This window comes from Schistocerca cancellata, chromosome 12 (assembly GCF_023864275.1).
Source record: "Schistocerca cancellata isolate TAMUIC-IGC-003103 chromosome 12, iqSchCanc2.1, whole genome shotgun sequence".
In the NCBI taxonomy this organism is placed as follows: domain Eukaryota; kingdom Metazoa; phylum Arthropoda; class Insecta; order Orthoptera; family Acrididae; genus Schistocerca; species Schistocerca cancellata.
Genome location: NC_064637.1, coordinates 100,669,476 through 100,690,457, shown reverse-complemented (window position 1 = coordinate 100,690,457; position 20,982 = coordinate 100,669,476).

Genomic DNA, 20,982 nt, shown 5'->3' with positions numbered 1-20,982 from the left:
ATATTTGCACTGAAGTGAGGATTGACACATTGCCGGATGAACCATTCGCAGAAGTGTACCCATGGAGGCCAATCAGCTGCTGATAGTGCCTGCACACGTTGTACATGTACGGAAACAACTGGTTCTCCAGTAGCACTCTCCATACAGTGACGTGGTCAACGTTACCTTGTACAGTAGCAACTTCTCTGACGCTGACGTTAGGGTTATTGTCAACTGCACGAAGAATTGCCTCCAATTCCAATGCAGGTGTCCTCGTTGTTCTAGGTCTTCCCCAGTCGCGAGTCATAGGCTGGAATGTTCCGTGCTCCCTAAGACGCCGATCAATTGCTTCGAACGTCTTCCTGTCGGGACACCTTCGTTCTGGAAATCTGTCTCGATACAAACGTACCGCGCCACGGCTATTGTCCCGTGCTAATCCATACATCAAATGGGCATCTGCCAACTTCGCATTTGTAAACATTGCACTGACTGCGAAACCACGTTCGTGATGAACACTAACCTGCTGATGCTATGTACTGATGTGCTTGATGCTAGTACTGTAGAGCAATGAGTCGCATGTCAACACAAGCACCGAAGTCATCATTACCTTTCTTCAATTGGGCCAACTGGCGGTGAATCGAGGAAGTATAGTACATACTGACGAAACTAAAATGAGCTCTAATATGGAAATTAAGCGTTTCCGGACACATGTCCATATGACATCTTTTCTTTATTTGTATGTGAGGAATGTTTCCCGAAAGTTTGGGCGTACCTTTTTGTAACAACCTGTATATGTGCAAACTAATAAAAATCAGGGTGAAACTTATTCAAAATTTGTTTCGATTTTTATCGAAGTTTTGACAAGGACGTGGTAAAGTTGCAACAGTGGCTCGGGAAGTCCGTCATTTGGAGGAGTGACACAGCAACGGCTCCCTCTGCGATTTACAGGCCTACTTGCTATTCTAAGGAGGCAGGACGTTGGCCGCTCGTAGTCCAGATGTAAATACCTGCGCCCTGCCCACGCGGACCTTGCGTTCACCCTCCCCCCCCCCCCCCCACGCAGACGACAACGCGCCTCCCCCTATTTTCGCCATCCAGCCCCCTCTTCCAGCGCCCTCGCCGCTCCTTCGGCGACTGTGCTCTTTATTCGTCTTTTATGCACCTATCGTCGGGAGCAGCGCGCTCTGCATACGCAACAAATACCGGCCCCTCCCCCATTCCCACCCACATCTGGACGGCGCGGTGCCGCGACCCCACGCAAACAAAACGATAGCCGCGACGCTGCAGGGGTGACCACTGAAGACGCCGGTCTCCGAGCGGCAGAGTTTTCACTCCGGCGCTCCGCGGACGGAATTGTCAAGTACGCTGCGTCGTGCAGTGCCAGCTGTGAAGCCGAAGTCTTTCGCAGCTGAACGCGATTTATCATATAATGCCGGCCCCGGTGGCCGAGCGGGTCTAGACGGTTCAGTCCGGAACCGCGCGACTGCTACGGTCGCAGGTTGGAATCCTGCCTCGGGCATGGACGTGTGTGATGCTCTTAGGTTGTACGTAGGCTGTTTAGGTTTTTATGTTGGTAACGGCACGTAGCGCTCTGCACGAAAATCACTGACTGTGCTGTGTGCAGTCTGGGGCTGGTTGGCATTGTTGGAATATTCGCTATTGTAGTGTTGGGCAGTTGAATGTGAACAGCGCGTAGCGTTGCGCAGTTGGAGGTGAGCCGCCAACAGTGGTGATGTGGGAAGAGAGATGGCGGAGTTTTGAGAGCGGATGATCTAGACGTGTAACCATCAGAAAGAGTAAATGGATATCATGAAGTGATATATCATGAACTGATATATATCTGATGACTTTTGAACACTATTAAGGTAAATACATTGTTTGTTCTCTATCAAAATCGTTCATTTGCTAATTATGCCTACCAGTAGTTAGTGCATTCAGTAGTTAGAATCTTTTATTTAGCTGGCAGTGTTGGCGCTCGCTGTATTGCAGTAGTTCGAGCAACGAAGATTTTTATGAGGTAAGTGATTCATGAAAGGTATCGGTTATTGTTATTCAGGGCCATTTTTTCGTAGGGATTATTGAAAGCCGGCCGGAGTGGCCGTGCGGTTCTAGGCGCTACATTCTAGAACCGAGTGACCGCTACGATCGCAGGTTCGAATCCTTCCTTGGGCATGGATGTGTGTGATGTCCTTAGGTTAGTTAGGTTTAATTAGTTCTAAGTTCTAGGCGACTGATGACCTCAGAAATTAAGTCACATAGTACTCAGAGCCATTTGAACCATTTTTTTGATTACTGATAGTCAGATTGCGTTGCGCTAAAAAAAAAAAAAAAATTTGTGTCTCTTTACTGTTGACCAGAATAAGAAAAGAGAGAAATGTCTGAGTACGTTCAGTTTTGCTCAGCTGTTTGAAAATCAAATAACGTAAGGGGTTTACCAGCACAGTAATTCACAAATTTTTCTAAGGGGATATTTCAAGGTTAGTTAGGTTTAAGTAGTTCTAAGTATAGGCGGCTGATGACCTCAGATGTTAATTTCCATAGTGCTTATAGCCATTTGAACTATCTGTATGCGTGCATGTCCCTCTAACAGGAAGTAGGTGTCCTATTGATCTGATGGAATTACGTTGGCCTAGAGACATATTGGTCTCAACTTTATTTTGTATAGCGATGGAAACTGGAGCAATGAATTAAAATTTGTGCTACAGCTGGGATTGAAACTGGGTCTGCTCCTTACTAGGCAGATGTGCTAACCACTACACCGAGATACCTGAACATGAACAGATCACCCACGCCTGAGGTACAGGCGGGATTCCCCCATTACATAGAAAGCTGGGGTGCTATTCCAGTGTCAGGCAGCCTCGTCAGTACTGATGATTTAAGGAAGGAGAAAATGGAATGAAGGTGTGAATTGAAAGGACAAGCGACTAGAGTAATCTGTGCAGCTGTGATAGCCACAGTGCTGTGGTGGTGTAGTGGTTACTACATCTGCCTACTAATTGGAGGAAAATCTTCAAATCCCGGATGTGACATATATTGCGTAAATATTTTGTTGACACCCACGTAAGTAGGGAGAAACGATCATCATAGTAAAATAAGAGAAATCAGAGCTCGAACGGAAAGATTTAGGTATCCCTTTCTCCCACGCGCCATTCGAGAGTGAAATGGTAGAGAAGTAGTATGAAAATGGTTCGATGAACCCTCTGCCAGGCACTTAATTGCAAAGTAACCATGTAGATGTAGCTGTAGATGTATAATTCGTAGCTTCAGCTGCTATCCTTATAGAAAAGCAAGTTGAGACACGTGTGTCTCGTGGCAAACGTAATTCCATCTAATCAAAGTTGTCTTTCATCTGCAGAGTAAGTAAAGGCTCGATGACATGTAATGTGTGTAATATATCCACAAAAGGTCACTTTGTTATGGATCCGTCAAAACAGTTAATACCATTTCGTATTGCCTTTCTGTCCGCCTCTGTCTGAGTACTACTCAGGGTTGCGAACACTGTTTAATACACTTTCTAAATTTTATTAAGGTGTTTTGATCAGTCTCGCGTAATTAATAGACATTCACGGTAACAGCCAAATAGCTGCAGGATAAAGATTTACTGAAATCCTTGACCACTGTTTCGGTATATCTTAATATACCTTCCTCAAAAGCAAAAATACACTTGAACAGGAAGACACCTTCATTAGCAAAAAACGTAACTGATATAGAAGGAAAAACAAGCACTTATAGCTTAAAGTAACCATGAAAAATACCAAAGTATTACAAGCACAAAAACTTTTAGTCACTTATGAAAATCACATCCTGCATTGGAGATGCATAAAACTATCGTGCCGAAAGCGTCACCATAAGTTAAAATTAAAATATCCCCTCCATCTGTGCAGCATAGCTATGGTCGATGCGAACACGGCATATTAGCCTGTGAACGAGCGTGAAGAGGGTGTGGAAACACTGAGGCAGACTCACAAACTTGCCTTCTTTCAATCTGCAGTTCATCGTGCTGTGAAAACACCTTTAGAACAGGACTGTTTAGAAAAAGAAATTTCTTTAGTAAAATCCATAGATATTAACAATGGATACCACCCTAGATTAATTGACGAATTGTTAGGAAAAAGCAGCTGTAAAATGTTCAACCTTAGGAGATAACAGGGCCACGAAGGGTGAGGGTAATAACTTTATTTCTGTTCCATTTTTGGGGAACATATCATACAAGGGAAGGGAGTGGGACAAGGTTGTAGCCTCTCCCCGATGTTATTCAATATGTATATTGAGCAAGCAGTAAAGGAAACAAAAGAAAAATTTGGAGTAGGAATAAAATTCATGGAGAAGAAATAAAAACTTTGAGGTTCGCAAAAGGACTTGGAAGACCAGCTGAATGGAATGGACAGTGCCTTGAAAGGAGGACATAAGATGAACATCAACAAAAGCAAAACGAGGATAATGGAATGTAGTCTAATTAAATCGAGTGATGCTGCGGGAATTAGATTAGGAAATGAGACACTTAAAGTAGTAGATGAGTTTTGATATTTGGGGAGAAAAATAAGTTATGATGGTCGAAGTAGAGAGGATATAAAATGTAGACTGGCAATGGCAAGGAAAGCATTTCTGAAGAAGAGAAATTTGTTAACATCTAGTATAGATTTAAGTGTCAGGAAGTCGTTTCTGAAAGTATTTCTATGAAGTGTAACCATGTATGGAAGTGAAACGTGGACGATAAATAGTTTAGACAAGAAGAGAATAGAAGCTTTCGAAATGTGGTGCTACAAAAGAATGATGAAGATTAGATGGGTGGATCACATAACTAATGAGGAGGTATTGAATAGAATTAGGGAGAAGACAAATTTGTGGCGCAACTTGACTAGAAGAAGGGATCGGTTGGTGGGGCATATTCTGAGGCATCAAGGGATCACCAATTTAGTATTGGAGGGCAGCGTGGAGGGTAACAGTCGTAGAGGGAGACCACGAGATGAATACACTAAGCAGATTCAGAAGGATGTAGGTTGCAGTAGGTACTGGGAGATGAAGAAGCTTGCACAGGATAGAGTAGCATGGAGAGCTGCATCAAACCAGTCTCTGGACTGAAGACCAGAACAACAACATCATACAAGATAAGAAGACTTCTACAGAAGCAGTACGATTACAGAGCTGCCTTTTCCGTAAATAATAGCTTAAAGCAAAGAGTGATTCATATGGGGCTCGGGGAGAAGTTGGCACTATATCCGGAGTTTACAAAATTACTCTTAACGACTGCCCCAACTATTACGTTGGACAGACCCATTAAAGTAAGTTATAACGAACACGTGCTAAGTAAAAATGGGGAAAACGTGTACAAGTCCACGTTTGCTGAACATCTACAGCTCTTACAGCATACGCCACGTAAACTGAATGACGTTGAATTGCTACACGAAGTGAGTAAGGGTTACAAACCGGACCTGTTCGAGGAATTAGAAATTTTCAACCATCTGTCTCAAAAATCAAAAAGATAGATTCATTCTTCACGAGCAGGTGCAGCTTAGAAACAAAAATTTTTTGATTGTTTCAAACCCGTTCTTGCTCTAATTTAATATAGTTTGGCTGGCTAGAAGCTAGTTCTGTTGTCTGTTGATGCTGGTGGGATGCTCCTTTCCTGTCTTGTTGGGATTTTAAGTATTTTGATGATTGTTGTTCGTGGTTTTCGATGTGTATGTGTGGCTTAAATGATTCTGTTACGTTTTTTATTCATGACGACAGATGGTTTCAATTTACTACAACATTTTGTTCGTTTTCACTAGTATGTACGCTAGTCTTTAATTTGCGCGAGATTCTCGCACACAACACTAGTGCCCTCTCTCAAGCTTCACCTGCTTGACACTAGGACACTAGGACACAGGCAAATTGGTGTTCATATTTTCTATTGTATGCAGGTGTTTTAAATGGTTCTGATATGTTTTATTCAATAAGATAGAGGGTTTGAATTAGTACAACCTTTAAAATTTCGACGCGCATTAGTATGTATCCCCGGGTTTTAAAGTGCGCGAGTGTCCCGCGCATACCACAAGTGCCCCCTTTCGGTGAAACTGTCTGCCCTAGTGCTTCCACGCCCTCTTCACGCTAGTTCACAGGCTAAGTACTGATAGTATGCCGCGCTCGCATCGACTATCTCATCACAATTATGCTGTACAGATGAAGGCGATATTTTAATTTTAACTACTGCATCTCCACTGCAGGATGTGAGTTTCGTAAGTGACTAAAAGTTTTTGCTCTTGTAATACGAGGGCTATTCAGAAAGTAAGGAACGATAGGTCACGAAATGGAAATCACAGTGAAAATCAAAACTGATTCATTGGCAATATTTAGCTACAACTTCCAGCTACTTATCTCCATAGTAGCCGATCCGACTTGGACGTTTGTCATGGCGTTGTACCAACTTTCCAATCTCTCCTTACAGAAGGCAGTCGCCAGTGCTTTCCGCCAATTCCATACGCTGGCCTACATCGCGTTGTCTGTGCCAAAATGTTGCCTTCATAGCCGGATGAAACTCAGAGGGAGACAATTACCGGCTGTATTGTGGGTAATCAAACATTTCCAATTGAAAACGATGCAGGAGCAATTTCATTGCCCCTGTATAATTAGGCTGAGAATTGTCTTGAAGAAGAAAACGCACGACAGGTATGTAATGTTGGCTGCATAGCTTCAGGCGAAATTTCTCACCAGGCCCTCATACTTGGCGGGAGATGCTATTGTTCTAGGTATCTTTATGTGCCCCCTGTGTGCTCAGAACTAAAAAGAACGACGAAATGCGGTCGACGTGCATACTAGAGACACTGCCCAACACACCTGTGCAGATCTTCATCGGATTTTCACTGTGGTTTACATTTCGCGACCGATCGTTCCTTACTTTCAGAATAACCCTCGTATTTTGGTAATTTTCTTGGTACTTAAAGCTGTAAGTGTTTTTTCCCCTTCTATCTCAGTTATGTTGCTAAGTTTTTTTGCTAATGAAGGTGTCTTCCTGTTCAGGTGTATTTTTGCTTCTGATGAAGGTATATTTAGATATACCGAAACAGTGGTCAAAGGTGCCAATAAATGTTTATCTTGCAACTGTTTCGTTGTTGTCACTTACCGTGAAGATTTTCAACAGTTGCTGCATCAGCCACGTTTAAAATTTTGAAATGGACATTCCCTTGTATAGCAATTAAGATCTGCTGTCGTTATTGTGGCCTCCTTAGGCAGTACGAATTCATTCACATAATGTTACGCTTGATTCGTGTCCTCGCCGTTAAATCTATAACGACAGGAGCGCCCTGCGCTTGTGAGGACCCTCCATACAGAGGAGATAAGCGCGCATTGTCGCCGCGCCACTGTCGCAGCTATTTTGCTCCCTCTCGCAGGACGCTATCCGTCCGCGCCCTTTTCGAACCCTCTCCTCGCTCCTTGGGCGACTGCCCTCTTTATTCGTCTTTTATGCACTTATCGCCGAACCGAACCGCGAGGCATAAGTAACAAATAACGCTCCCCACATCTGTACGGCGAACCCGGCCAGCGCTCGGAGCAAACAGAACGATGGCTTCAGAGCCAGGGGTGTACAAGCACAGTACGCTTCATTTCACCGCACAGAACGTTTTCTTCCCTCATCACACAGTACATAAACACGAATCATATCAGAAAAATAAGACACAAATCATAAACTGACAAAAGGCGCTTCACGTATAACGACAGTTTTGCAAGTGAAAGTTTGGGTGAGTCTTGTCGTAAGAACGGAAATAACCGGCACGGGCGACGTTTGTTTACCCACCATTGCAACCATCTTACCGAGAAACTACGAATTGTAGTAATTACTTAGAGACTGTTTATAATTTAATTGTCGAAGTCCGATTGCTCAACGGAATAAAATTGGCAAACTCAAGAAGCACCAAACTTCCACGGTCTTGATCTTCTTTTAGATTCTTTCCTTTAATTTTTTTGTCTTTTTTTAGAGCTGTTTATACTTTATACATGTATTCTTATTCTCAGCATGGTGTGAGACAAGTCATTCCGAGACAGAAATACTTTCAGTCTCGTGAAACTTTAGTTTGAGGAATTTTCGTCACTTTGACACAACCGTCGCAGAAAAAAAGAGAGTTGAATTGTAGGTGGGTGTGACCTACGTTTTGTTTCGGTTTTATGGTCGATGGAACAACGGTAGGTTACGTTCGATTGGAGAATAATTTCGTAACGTTTCTCCGTTTAAACACAAAAGATACACTTAACAGAGGCTTTATGCATCAATAATACACTACTGGCCATTAAAATTGCTACACCACGAAGATGACGTGCTACAGACGCGAAAATTTACCGACAGGAAGAAAAATGGTTCAAATGGCTCTGAGCACTATGGGACTTAACATCTGAGGTCATCAGTCCCCTAGAACTTGGAACTGCTTAAACCTAACTAACCTAAGGACATCACAAACATCCATGCACGAGGCAGGATTCGAACTTGCGACCGTAGTGGTCGCGCCGTTCCAGACTAGAGCGCTTAGAACCGCTCGGCCACACCGGTCGGCAAACGACAGGAAGAAGATGCTGTGATACGCAAACAATTAGCTTTTCAGAGCATTCACACAAGGTTGGCTCTGGTGGCGACACTTACAACGTGCTGACATGAGGAAAGTTTCCAGCCGATCTCTCATACACAGTCGGCCGCGGTGGTCTAGCGGTTCTGGCGCTGCAGTCCGGAACCGCGGGACTGCTACGGTCGCAGGTTCGAATCCTGCCTCGGGCATGGGTGTGTGTGATGTCCTTAGGTTAGTTAGGTTTAAGTAGTTCTAAGTTCTAGGGGACTTATGACCTAAGATGTTGAGTCCCATAGTGCTCAGAGCCATTTGAACCATTTTTTTCTCATACACAAACAGCTGTTGACCGGCGTTGCCTGGTGAAACGTTGTTGTGATGCCTCGTGTAAGGAGGATTAATGCGTACCATCAGGTTTCCGACTTTGATAAAGGTCGGATTGTAACCTATCGTGATTGCGGTTTGTCGTATCGCGACATTGCTGCCCGCGTTGGTCGAGATCCAATGACTGTTAGCAGAATATGGAATTGGTGGGTACAGGAGGGTAATACGGAACGCCTTGCTGGATCCCAACGTCCTCGTATCACTAGCAGTCGAGATGACAGGCATCTTCTCCGCATGGCTGTAACGGATCGTGCAGCCACTTCTCGATGCCTGAGTCAACAAATGGGGACTCTTCCAAGACAACAACCGTCTACACGGATAGTTCGACGACGTTTACAGCAGCACGGACTATCAGCTCGGAGACCACGGCTGCGGTTACCCTTGACGCTGCATCACAGATAGTAGTGCCGGCGATGGTGTACTCAACGACGAACCTGGATCCACGAAGGGCAAAACGTCATTTTTTCGGATGAATCCAGGTTCTGTTTACAGCATCATGATGGTCGCATCAGTGTTTGGCGACATCGCGGTGAACGCACATTGGAAGCGTGTATTCGTCATCGCCATACTGGCGTATCACCCGGCGTGATGGTATGCGGTGCGATTGGTTACACGTCTCGGTCACCTCTTGTTCGCATTGACGGCACTTTGAACAGTGGACGTTACATTTCAGATGTGTTATGACCCGTTGCTCTACCCTTCATTCGATCCCTACATTTCAGCAGGATAATGCACGACCGCATGTTGCAGGTCCTATATGGGCCTTTCTGGATAGAGAAAATGTTCGACTGCTGGCCTGGCCAGCACATTCTTCTGATCTCTCATTAACTGAAAACGTCTGGTCAATGGTGGCCGAGCAACTGGCTCGTCACAATTCGCCAGTCACTACTCTTGATGAACTGTGGTATCGTGTTGTAGCTGCATGGACAGCTGTACCTGTACGTGCCATCCAAGCTCTGTTTGACTCAATGCCCAGGCTTATCAAGGCCGTTATTACCGCCAGAGGTGGTTGTTCTGCATACTGATTTCTCAGTATATATGCACCCAAATGGCGTGAAAATGTAATCACATGTCAGTTCTGGTATAATATATTTATCCAATGAATACCCGTTTATCATCTGCATCTCTTCTTGGTGTAGCAGTTTTAATGGCCAGTAGTGTATCGACAGGCGAAATTAAAACGATACGAACTTATACACGAATCTAATAGTTAGAACGGGGGTTAACTCAGTCTCAAATTCTGTATAGCGTCTGATAAGGATTCCGTTGGGCCTTGGAGCTTTATTCAGTTTCTAGCGATTTTACCACTTAGTCAACGATAAGCAGGGACGGCGGTTATCGCTGAAAAACCGGTTTTCGGGTGTATCCTTTCTTTCCACGCCAGTTTAGCCTGAGCGTTACAACCACTCAAAACAACTGATTCATTATACAATCGATTTTCGATCTTTTATCAGTATTGTTTCCCATAATAAAAATAAAAATCAACAAACATTCGAAAATTTTGGATCACTTTGTTTCAAGATACATGGAATCAAAATATAAAATTAAGCAGGCAAATAAATGAAAACTCAAAATGTTTCAAATTGCTCTGAGCACTATGGGACTTAACATCTGAGGTCATCAGTCCGCTAGTAGATATTCTGAAACATAACTAACCTAAGGACGTCACACACATCCATGCCCGAGGCAGGATATGAACCTGCGACCGTAGCAGTCTCGCGGTTTCGGACTGAAGCGCCTAGAACCGCTCTTCCACCGCGGCCGGCATGAAAAACTCACTCCAGTGTTAACTGATTTTCTCTAAAATTGATCAGTAATTGAAACTACAAAAAGTCACGAGTGTTTTCCTATCGATGTTTTGAAACTCTGCTCTAAAATCATGCTGCAATCGGAGATTATACCACTGTTTAGACATAACGAATACTCAGTGCTAAACGGTAAAATCCTGTTTCGCGTGTTAATTTGTCCGTTTACAAGGGCTACAGGATGATAAAGACTTGTTATGTAGACACAGGTAGGGGATCGGGTCCTCTATATTTTTATTGTATACTATCAGTGAATTGTTGTAAAGTTTTTAATTTATTACTTTCACCATAATTTCCGTCTTCTTTTATTTTCAAAGAAATTGCAGACAAACCACTAACCTTTTCAGCAAATGGAGCGTTGTACCTCACTGCAACGTCACTTCGTAAAAATATTTTCAGACTAGGGTTGGACCATTTTGCAATGCAACGGGGATCGTGCGACTACAGCAAGAAACTTCCCGTATAGACCAGGTGAGTGCAAGTCCTGCACACTGCACGTACATACGATTCATGTTAAGCCACGGCACAAGCTAACAGGGATGTTATTGTTGCACCAATTTTTATGCCACGTGTTTGTTGCTCGTTTCTGTCGGCATTGTTTTTAAAATTGAACTGGTTGCTTCTGCTATTTTCTATAACATTGCAATATTTCGAACCAATCCAAATTTTACAAATAAAATTTGCTGTTTCTTTAGAAAAGATTTAATTAGCAACGAAAAATTTTACCACTGCTGCTGTGGTTAATTGGTATTTCGGTTTTCTCAATCGATTATTAGTAAAAAATAAAGAAGACCTGTTGTAGCCGAGATCGAATAAATACCGAAAAATACCGGCTATTCAGTGCTAAAATACTGGTACTGGTTTTAACAGTCACTGTCTCTCATCCCTAGTTATCACCTAAGGAATTTATTTATCTACTTATTTCACTAATAGCACAGAGTAATCCACCGCCTTCAAATGTAAGGTGGGTCGGATGCTACTAAATCTAATATCAAAGACTTCTTATTGTCACGATTTTATTGGTATTCAGTTGTTAATGCTATTTAAAATAATGCAATTAACGTAATACATAAAAATTTATATAAGCTTATAGAGAATTTAATGCTTTCCGATTGTTAAAGTGGTTCTATACAATTTGTTTCTGCCTAGTTGAGGAGAATATAAGTAATATAATGCAAACAAAAAATATAATGAAGGTGGTGAAAAAAAGTTTCAATATGTAGAGGGAAGTGATATGCTACACTTAGATAGGTAGAATATGCGCTATATGACACAACAAGTGTCTGGCGCAGTTGTCAGATCGGTTACTGCTGTCACAGTGCTTATCAAGATGTATGTGAGCTAGAACGCGTCTCCGAGGTAGCGATGAAGTGGGGATTTTCCTGCACGACCATTTCAAGAGTGTACCGTGAATATCAGCAATCCGGTAAAACATCGAATCTTCGGCATCGCTGCGGCCGGGAAAAGATCCTGCAAGAACGGAACCAACGACGACTGAAGAGAATATTCACTGTGACAGAATTGCAACCCTTCCGCAAATTGCTGACGATTTCATTGCTGGGCCATCAACAAGTGTCAGCGTACGAACTATTCAACGAAACATCATCGATATGGGCTTTCGGAGACGAAGGTCAACTTATCTACCCTTGATGACTGCGCGACACAGCGTATTACGCCTCACCTGGGCCCGTCAACATCGACATTGGACTGTTGATGATGCCTAGTCGGAGGAGTCTCCTTTCAATTTGTATCGATCAGATGGACATGTACGGGTATGGAGACAACCTCATGAATCCATGGACCCTGCATGTCAGCTGGAGACGTTCCAAGCTGGTGGAGGCTCTGTAATGGTGTGGGGCGCATGCAGTTGGACTGATATGGGACGCCTGATACATCTAAATATGACTCTGACAAGTGACACGTACTTAAGCATCCTGTCTGATCACCTGCATCCATTCATGACCAGCGTGCATTCCGACGGACTTGGGCAATTCCAGCAGGACAATGCGACACCCCCACACGTCCAGAATTGCTACAGAGTGGCTCCAAGAGCACTCTTCTGAGTTTAAACACTGTCCCTGCCAAAGAAACTTCCCAGACATGAACTTTATTGAGCACATCTGGGATGCCTTGCAACGCGCTGTTCAGAAGAGATCTCCACCCCCTCACACTCTTAGGGATTTATGGTCATCGGTGCTGGATTCACGGTGTCAGTTCCCTCCAGCACTACTTCAGACATTAGTCGATTTTATGCCGCGTCGCGTTGCGGCACTTCTGCGTACTCGAGGGGCTCCTACAGGTTTTAGGCAGATATACCAGTTTCTTTGGCTCTTCAATTTACCTATTTCAGGTGAAAAGTCTCGGTAGACCCGTTCTCATCTGAAATAGTGTGTGTTTACGTAGATTTGTTGGGTTTGTGTGTATTGATATAGTACTTGGAGTGTTGTATGTCGGGTCGCTACGTGATTCGGTAGGCCTTGGATTTGTCTAAGTTTTGGTACTTGTGGTATATTCCGTTTGGTGCCTTAGATACATACACACCTGGTGTTATAAAGACCATACAGGGTGAAAAGTATTTAAACCGACAAACTCTGGGAGATTATAGGGGACGTCAAAACAAATATTTTCCCTAATGTCATTTTTTCCTATGAGGATTATTTAAACCGGCGGAGGACGTATTAAGCTATTCAGTTGTTACAGGCCGTATTACGCTCTTCAGTTGTAGGCATCTGCTGTCCACCAGTGTAGTAGTGCATTGTCTCTGTTTACTAATGTAGCGATACACCTGGGGTGAGTACACTGATATGGTTGGTGCGTACTACGTAGCGCACCACAACGGACGAGCTGCACAGCGGGTTTATCAACAACAATATCCTAATCGCCGTATCCCGCCTCATACGACTTTTGCTGCTGTGTACCAACGTCTGCGTGAGACCGGGCCATTAGACGAATGTAAGAACAGTCCTTCGAGAGCAGTTGTTACGTCCATTTCACTTACAGCGTGTCCACAACCTGGGACCAGTTGATTATCCACCGAGAGCACAGTTTTCGCAGTGGTACTTGGAACAGTGTGAAATGCACCCTACATTTTCATCCTCTGTGTTGTTTACCGATGAAGCAACGTTCGGGCGTTATGGAGTCTTCAACACGCACAATTCGCATGTTTGGAGTGAGGATAACCCACATGCCACAGTTACTAGCGCTCCTCAAGTGTGGTTCTTCGTTAATGTGTGGGTCGGTGTTGTAGGGGACTGTTTATTTGGGTCGTATCTGCTACCAAGGGCATTAAATGACAGGCACTATTACAATTTTCTCCCCAGAGCATTACCAGAATTGCTGGAAGACGTCCCGCTCCCTACAAGACAACGCATGTGGTTCCAACATGACGGGGCGCCGGCACATTTCAGTCGTCGTGTGCGTCGATTCCTGGACCGACGGTTCCCAGAAACGTGGATTGGCAGTGGTGGTCCTGTACCATGGCCTGCTCGATCCCCAGATATGTCCCCTCTGGACTTTTTTGTGTGGTGAGAGATGCGCAACCTTGTTTACGCAACTCCTGTTGCATCAGAAGAGGATCAGGTTGCCCGGATAGTAGCAGCTGCAGGAACAATTCAGGATACTCCTGGGGTTTTTGCCCGTGTCAGACAGAAAATGATCCGACGGTGTAAACTTTGTTTACGTCTCAATGGAGGAATTTTTCAAAATTGATATTGGGTTGTGTTAATGTGTTGTCTCTTGGTGATAAAAAATGGGAATGTGTTTATTGGTTTAATTAATTTGCCGCCAGAGAAATCTTCCTCTACCGGTTTAAATGCTCCTCATAGAAAAAAATGACATTAGGGAAAAATATTTGTTTCGATGTCCCGTACAACCTCCCAGAGTTTAAATACTCATCACCCTGTATACTAAGGAATGATCCAGAAACGAGACACTTGGGGCGGGGGGGGGGGGGGGGGGAGGGGATGGATATCTGCTCACGGGCAGGAAAGGTTATAAAGAAGCACCGCATCACATCAGCACTGCGTGGCGACATGTGTAAAACTGGGAGCTCTGTGGTCACCCCTGCTGCATCTGAGGGGTGATGACCGTCAGGGTTTCGGCGCTGGAATTTACATAGAATAAAATAAGGGGCCGTCCGCTCGTGTGGGTGGAGGGGGCGAGTGCCCGCTAGCGTACTGTGGCGGGGACGGCACGTCTGCTGGGGGCCGGAAGGGCGCAGCCGTGTATTATTATTTCTGCGAGGCGAGGCGGTCTCAAACGCAGATTCCGGCAGACGCCGCTGGGGCGACGGCGAAGCCGCCCGCCGGACACGGAGGGGCAGCGCGGGGGGGAGCGGTTCGAGATTTCCGCGCCGAGGGGGAGGAAAAAGCGCGAGGGTGGAACCGCTGGGAGGGATCGAAGCCGTCGCCAGGTGCTCCGCGTCTCGCGCGGAGAGTGGCAAGTTTCTCCGCTGTCGATACCATAGCGGGAGGAGACGAAAAAATGTCTCTTTTTTTAGCAGCGCCTGAGACCGTGTAATATGGGCAGGAACCGAGAGGGAACAATAGTAATGGATGGCAAAGACAGAAGTGCTCGGTGTAGAAACGACGTAAGGCAGAGATGCAGTCGTTTCTCTCCTACTGTTCGACCTCAACATCGGAGACACAGTGATGAAAAACATTCAGGAGTGGTTTTAAAATCCCAGTCATAAGATTAGCACTGCTGCCTCTAGATCATCGGCGACCCAGGTTCCATTCCCGATCGGAGATTATTTCCATTCTATACTCATGCTTATAAACTAAGGATAATGGTGGGCTGTTTGCGGGTTCAAATGACCTTGGGGATGACTATGCGGTGCATTTGACCTCGGTCGTCGCACAGTGGCGCTGGCAGCAGTCCACATACGCAGAGGTGTGTTGGTGCAGCGAGTAAGTGTGCAGACGTTTTCAGTGCTAATATTCACTGTGTTGAAAATGGCTCAAAGAACACGTATTAACGACGTTATAAGGGGTAGAATACTAGGGCGATTGGAGGCTGGTCAAACACAGCAGGTTGTAGCACGGGCCCTGCGTGTGCCACAAAGTGTGATCTCAAGATTATGGCAACGATTCCAGCAGACACGAAAGGTGTCCAGGCGCTACACTACGGGACGTCCACAGTATACAACATCACAAGAAGACCGATATCTCACCATCAGTGCCCGCAGACGGCCACGGAGTACTGCAGGTAGCCTTGCTCGGGACCTTACCGCAGCCACTGGAACAGTTGTCTCCAAACACACAGTCTACAGACGACTGAACAGACATGGTTTATTCGCCCGGAAACCTGCAAGGTACACTCCACGGACTCCTGGTCACAGGAGAGCCCGTAAAGCCTGGTGTCAAGTGGTGCCAGGTTATGTTCGCGGACAAGTATGGTCTGAACAGTAATTCTCGCTGGGTTTTCATCTGCCGTGAACCAAGAACCAGATACCAACCCCTTAATGTCCTTGAAAGGGACCTGTATGGAGGTCGTGGTTTGATGGTGTGGGGTGGGATTATGCTTGGTGCATGTAGAAAATGGTTCAAATGGCTCTGAGCACTATGGGACTTAACTTCTGAGGTCATCAGTCCCCTAGAACTTAGAACTACTTAAACCTAACTAACCTAAGGACATGACACACGTCCATGCCCGAGGCAGGATTCGAACCTGCGACCGTAGCGGACGCGCGGTTCCAGACTGTAGCGCCTAGAACCGCTCGGCCACTCCGGCCGGCGGTGCATGTACACACCTGCATGTCTTTGACAGACCAACTGTAACAGGTCAGGTGTACCGGGACGTCATTTTGCACCAGTATGTCCGCCTTTTCAGGGGTGCAGTGGGTCCCACCTTCCTTCTGATGGATGATAACGCACAGCCCCACCGAGCTGCCAACGTGGAGGAGTACCTTGAAACAGATGACATCAGGCGAATGGAGTGGTCTGCTTGTTCTCCAGACCTAAACCCCATCTAGGACGTCTGGGATGCTCTCGGTCAATGTATCGCTGCACGTCTTCAAACCCCTACGACACTTCAGGAGCTCCGACAGGCACCAGTGCAAGAATGGGAGGCTATACCCCAGCAGCTGCTCGACCGCCTGATCCAGAGTATGCCAACCCGTTGTGCGGCCTGTGTACGTGTTCATGGTGATCATATCCCATATTGATGTCAGGGTACATGTGCAGGAAATAGTGGCGTTTTGTAGCACATGTGTTTCGGAAGGGTTTTCTCAGCTTATCACCAATACGGTGGACTTACAGATCCGTGTCGTATGTGTTCTCTATGTGCCTATGCTATTAGCATCAGTTTTGTGTAGTTCCACGTTGTATGGCAGCACATTCTGCAATTATCCTTAATTTATGAGCATTGTAGTTACTCGCGTATCATGCTGTCCAGGCGGGCGCTGTCGTTACTGGTCCTACGCACCCATGGGTTTGTTTGACCTTCACACATTTACACTGGGGTGAGAAAAGTGGTGGGACACCATCGCACTTTTACGCTGAGGTGATAAAAGCCATGGTATACCTCCTGATACCCGGCGACGTGCAGCAGATCGACGTGCTATCGGCTCAACAAGTCTTTGGAAGACCATTGTACAAATACTGAGCTGTGGAGCTTCTACTGGCGTTCAAATGGTTCAAATGGCTCTAAGCACTATGGGACTTAACACCTGAGGTCATCAGTCCCCTAGACTTAAGCCTAACTAACCTAAGGACATCACACACATCCATGCCCGAGGCCTCGAACCTGCGACCGTAGCAGCAGCGCGGTTCCGGACTGAAGCGCCTAGAACCGCTAGCCCACAGCGGCGCGCTCTACTGCCGTCCACAACAGAGAAGATGTTGTGCACTAGCTGATCTCTTGATTATATCTATCAATGTTCGATCGGATTGATGTTGGTCAATCAGGGTTGCCAAATTATTCGTTCGAATTGTCCAGAATATTCTTCAAACCAACCGCGGCCCTGTGACATGGTGAATTGTCATCCATAAAAATTCCATCATTGTTTCGGGACATGAAGTCCACGAATGGCTGCGAATGGTCTCCAAGTATGTGCTTGACCAGAGGACCCAGTGCATTCCATGTAAACACAGCCCATACCATCACTGAGACACCACCAACATGCACAGAGCCTTGTTGACAACTTGAGTTCATGGCTTTGTGGATTTTAGGGGGGTTGTTCCGGGGAAGGAGACCAGACAGCGAGGTCATCAGTCTCATCGGATTAGGGAAATAAGTCGGCCGTGCCCTTTCAGAGGAACCATCCCGGCATTTGCCTGGAGTGATTTAGGGAAATCACGGAAACCCTAAATCAGGATGGCCGGACGCGGGATTGAACCGTCGTCCTCCCGAATGCGAGTCCAGTGTCTAACCACTGCGCCACCTCGCTCGGTGGCTTTGTGGAGTCGGCGCCACAGTCGAACCCTACCATCCTGCTCTTACCAACTGAAATTGGTACTCACCTGACCTGGCCACGGTTCAACGGATATGGTCACGAGCTCAGAAAAGGTGCTGCAGGCGATGTTGTGCTGTTAGTGAAGGCTCTTGCGTCGATGGACTGTTAGAATAGCCTATTAACGCCAGGTTTCGCCTCTGTGTCCTGACGGATACATTTGTTGTACGTCCCACATAGATTTCTGGCAGTGTTGCTTGTCTGTTAGCACTGACTACTCAAAGCAAACGCCACTGCTCTAGCTCGTTCATCGGAGGCCGTCAGCCACTGTTCTGTCCGTGGTGAGAGTCAATGCCTGAAATTTGGTACTATTGGCACATTCTTGACGACGTGGATGTAGGAACACTGAGTCCCCAATAATTTCCAAAATGGGATGTCCCATGCGTCAAGCTCCAACTACCATTCCACGTTCAAAGTATCTTAATTATCGTCGCACAGCCGTAATCACATCGGAAACCTTTTCACATGAATCACCCGAGCACAAATGATACCTCCGCGAATGCACGGCCTTATACCTTGCGTATCCGATACTACCTCCGTGTATATGTGCATATCCCTATCCCATGACTTTGTACAAAAGTGTATGTAGCCATAATTTGTATGACACGTAAAGATGAGGCTTTATGCTTCGAGACCGTCCTTCGAATAAATTAAGAAGTTACTGGCACCTGAAGTGGATTTTTGTTCTACAAATATGTTCCTCAGTTTTTATTTTCCCGTCAGGTGGCCCAAATGTGTTTCTCCATACAGTATTTTGCAGGCATCTGTCTACCCTTGTTCTCTTTGTCAATTGATTTTTCACTTCCATGGTTAAGTCGCCATTGGTCGTGATAACAGTCCCTAGATAATTAAAGTTCATCACTTGCTCAATTGACTTACCATCGACATCTAATTTACATTGCACAGTTAGCTTTTGCTATTACCATACGCCTATTTCTTGTAAATGAGGCTGCCATAATATACTGCGTAACATTTTTGCTAAACTGGTGAAGCAACAAATGTAAATTACCCTCATTACTTCCTGTCATTTTATAGCCCAGTTTCTTCCTTACATCATCAATAAAATTCATGTATCTAGCATAATTTCATCTGTGAATCCTTCGCGTATTTTAATTCTCGTTTTATTACCTGCATTCAATGCCGTCAATATGCATCGTCGTACCGATGTACCCTGTTGTCAGTCTCTTAATTACAAAATTACATTCTAATTCAAATGAAAACAGCATGCAGAATTGTCTGCCACGTTTCAAATCCACATCAGAATTGGGGTGTCATACCACTGAAGGGGTTGTCCTAACATGTAAGCAAAATATCGGATGATGGACCACGGGAGACATGGGGAGGGGAGGGGGGGGGGGGGCTGGGCATAAGCAGCAGATTAGCCCATGCAAAAAGCCCATGAAACAAAGGCTTAATTTGAGAATGTAGGGCTGGAGCATATCAGTGCACAGAATTGGATTCTGAACTGTGGAAAAATGATACGTAGGACTTATGCCGTACGTGTGCCTGTGAAGTGTACGTTGACAGTGTCATCAAAGGACCGCCGGGCTTAACAGCCCCTTACGATGGATCAAACTGCGGACAGGTCTGGAATGTCATCGAGGACATGGGCACAAATACTGGTGATCTGGCAGTGAAACGTTTCCTCCACAAATATTCAAACTGGCTTATCTCCGATACTGTGCGCCACTGAAAAGCCGGGGAAATAGCCTATGGGTTTTCATGTCTGAGATTGCGAGTATTAAAATATCTTACATAAATGGCCGTGACTTTTGATCGCACTGACGTAGAAGCTTCACTTTTCTACATCGCCAAGGAACCGTACACTTTACTTTGCGACGTCTATCAGTTCCTGGGGAAAAGGGTTTTGAACATTCGGACAGACAGACACAGCAACAACAAAGTGATCCTGTAAGAGTTTTTTTACCGTTAAAAATAATGCAACAAATTTTCGTATATCTAGGAACGAACAACAAGAGCTACGGTTGTTTTGTGGAGCTACACTACTGGCCATTAAAATTGCTACACCAAGAAGAAATGCAGATGATAAACGGGTATTCATTCGACATATATATAATACTAGAACTGACATTTGATTACATTTTCACGCAATTTGGGTGTATAGATCCTGAGAAATCAGTACCCAGAACAACCACCTCTGGCCATAATAACGGCCTTGATACGCCTGGGTATTGAGTCAAACAGAGCTTGGATGGCGTGTACAGGTACAGCTGCCCATGCAGCTTCAACACGATACCACAGGTCATCAAGAGTAGTGACTGGCGTATTGTGACGAGCCAGTTGCTCGGCCACCATTGACCAGACGTTTTCAGTTGGTGAGAGATCTGGAGAATGTGCTCGCCAGGGCAGCAGTCGAACATTTTCTGTATCCAGAAAGGCCCGTACGGGACCTGCAACGTGCGTTCGTGCAATATCCTGCTGAAATGTAGGGTTTCGAAGGGAGCGAATGAAGCGTAGAGCCACGGGTCGTAACACATCTGAAATGTAACGTCCACTGTTCAAAGTGCCGTCAATGCGAACAAGAGGTGACCGAGACGTGTAACCAATGGCACCCCATACCATCACGCCGGGTGATGGCGATGACAAATACACGCTTCCGAGGTGCGTTCACCGCGATGTCGCCAAACACGGATGCGACTATCATGTTGCTGTAAAGAGAGCCTGGATTGATCCGAAAAAATGACGTTTGGCCATTCGTGCAGCCAGGTTCGTCGTCGGATACACCATCGCAGGCGCTCCTGTCTGTGACGCAGCGTCAACGGTAACCGCAGCCATGGTCTCCGAGCTGATAGTCCATACTGCAGCAAACTTC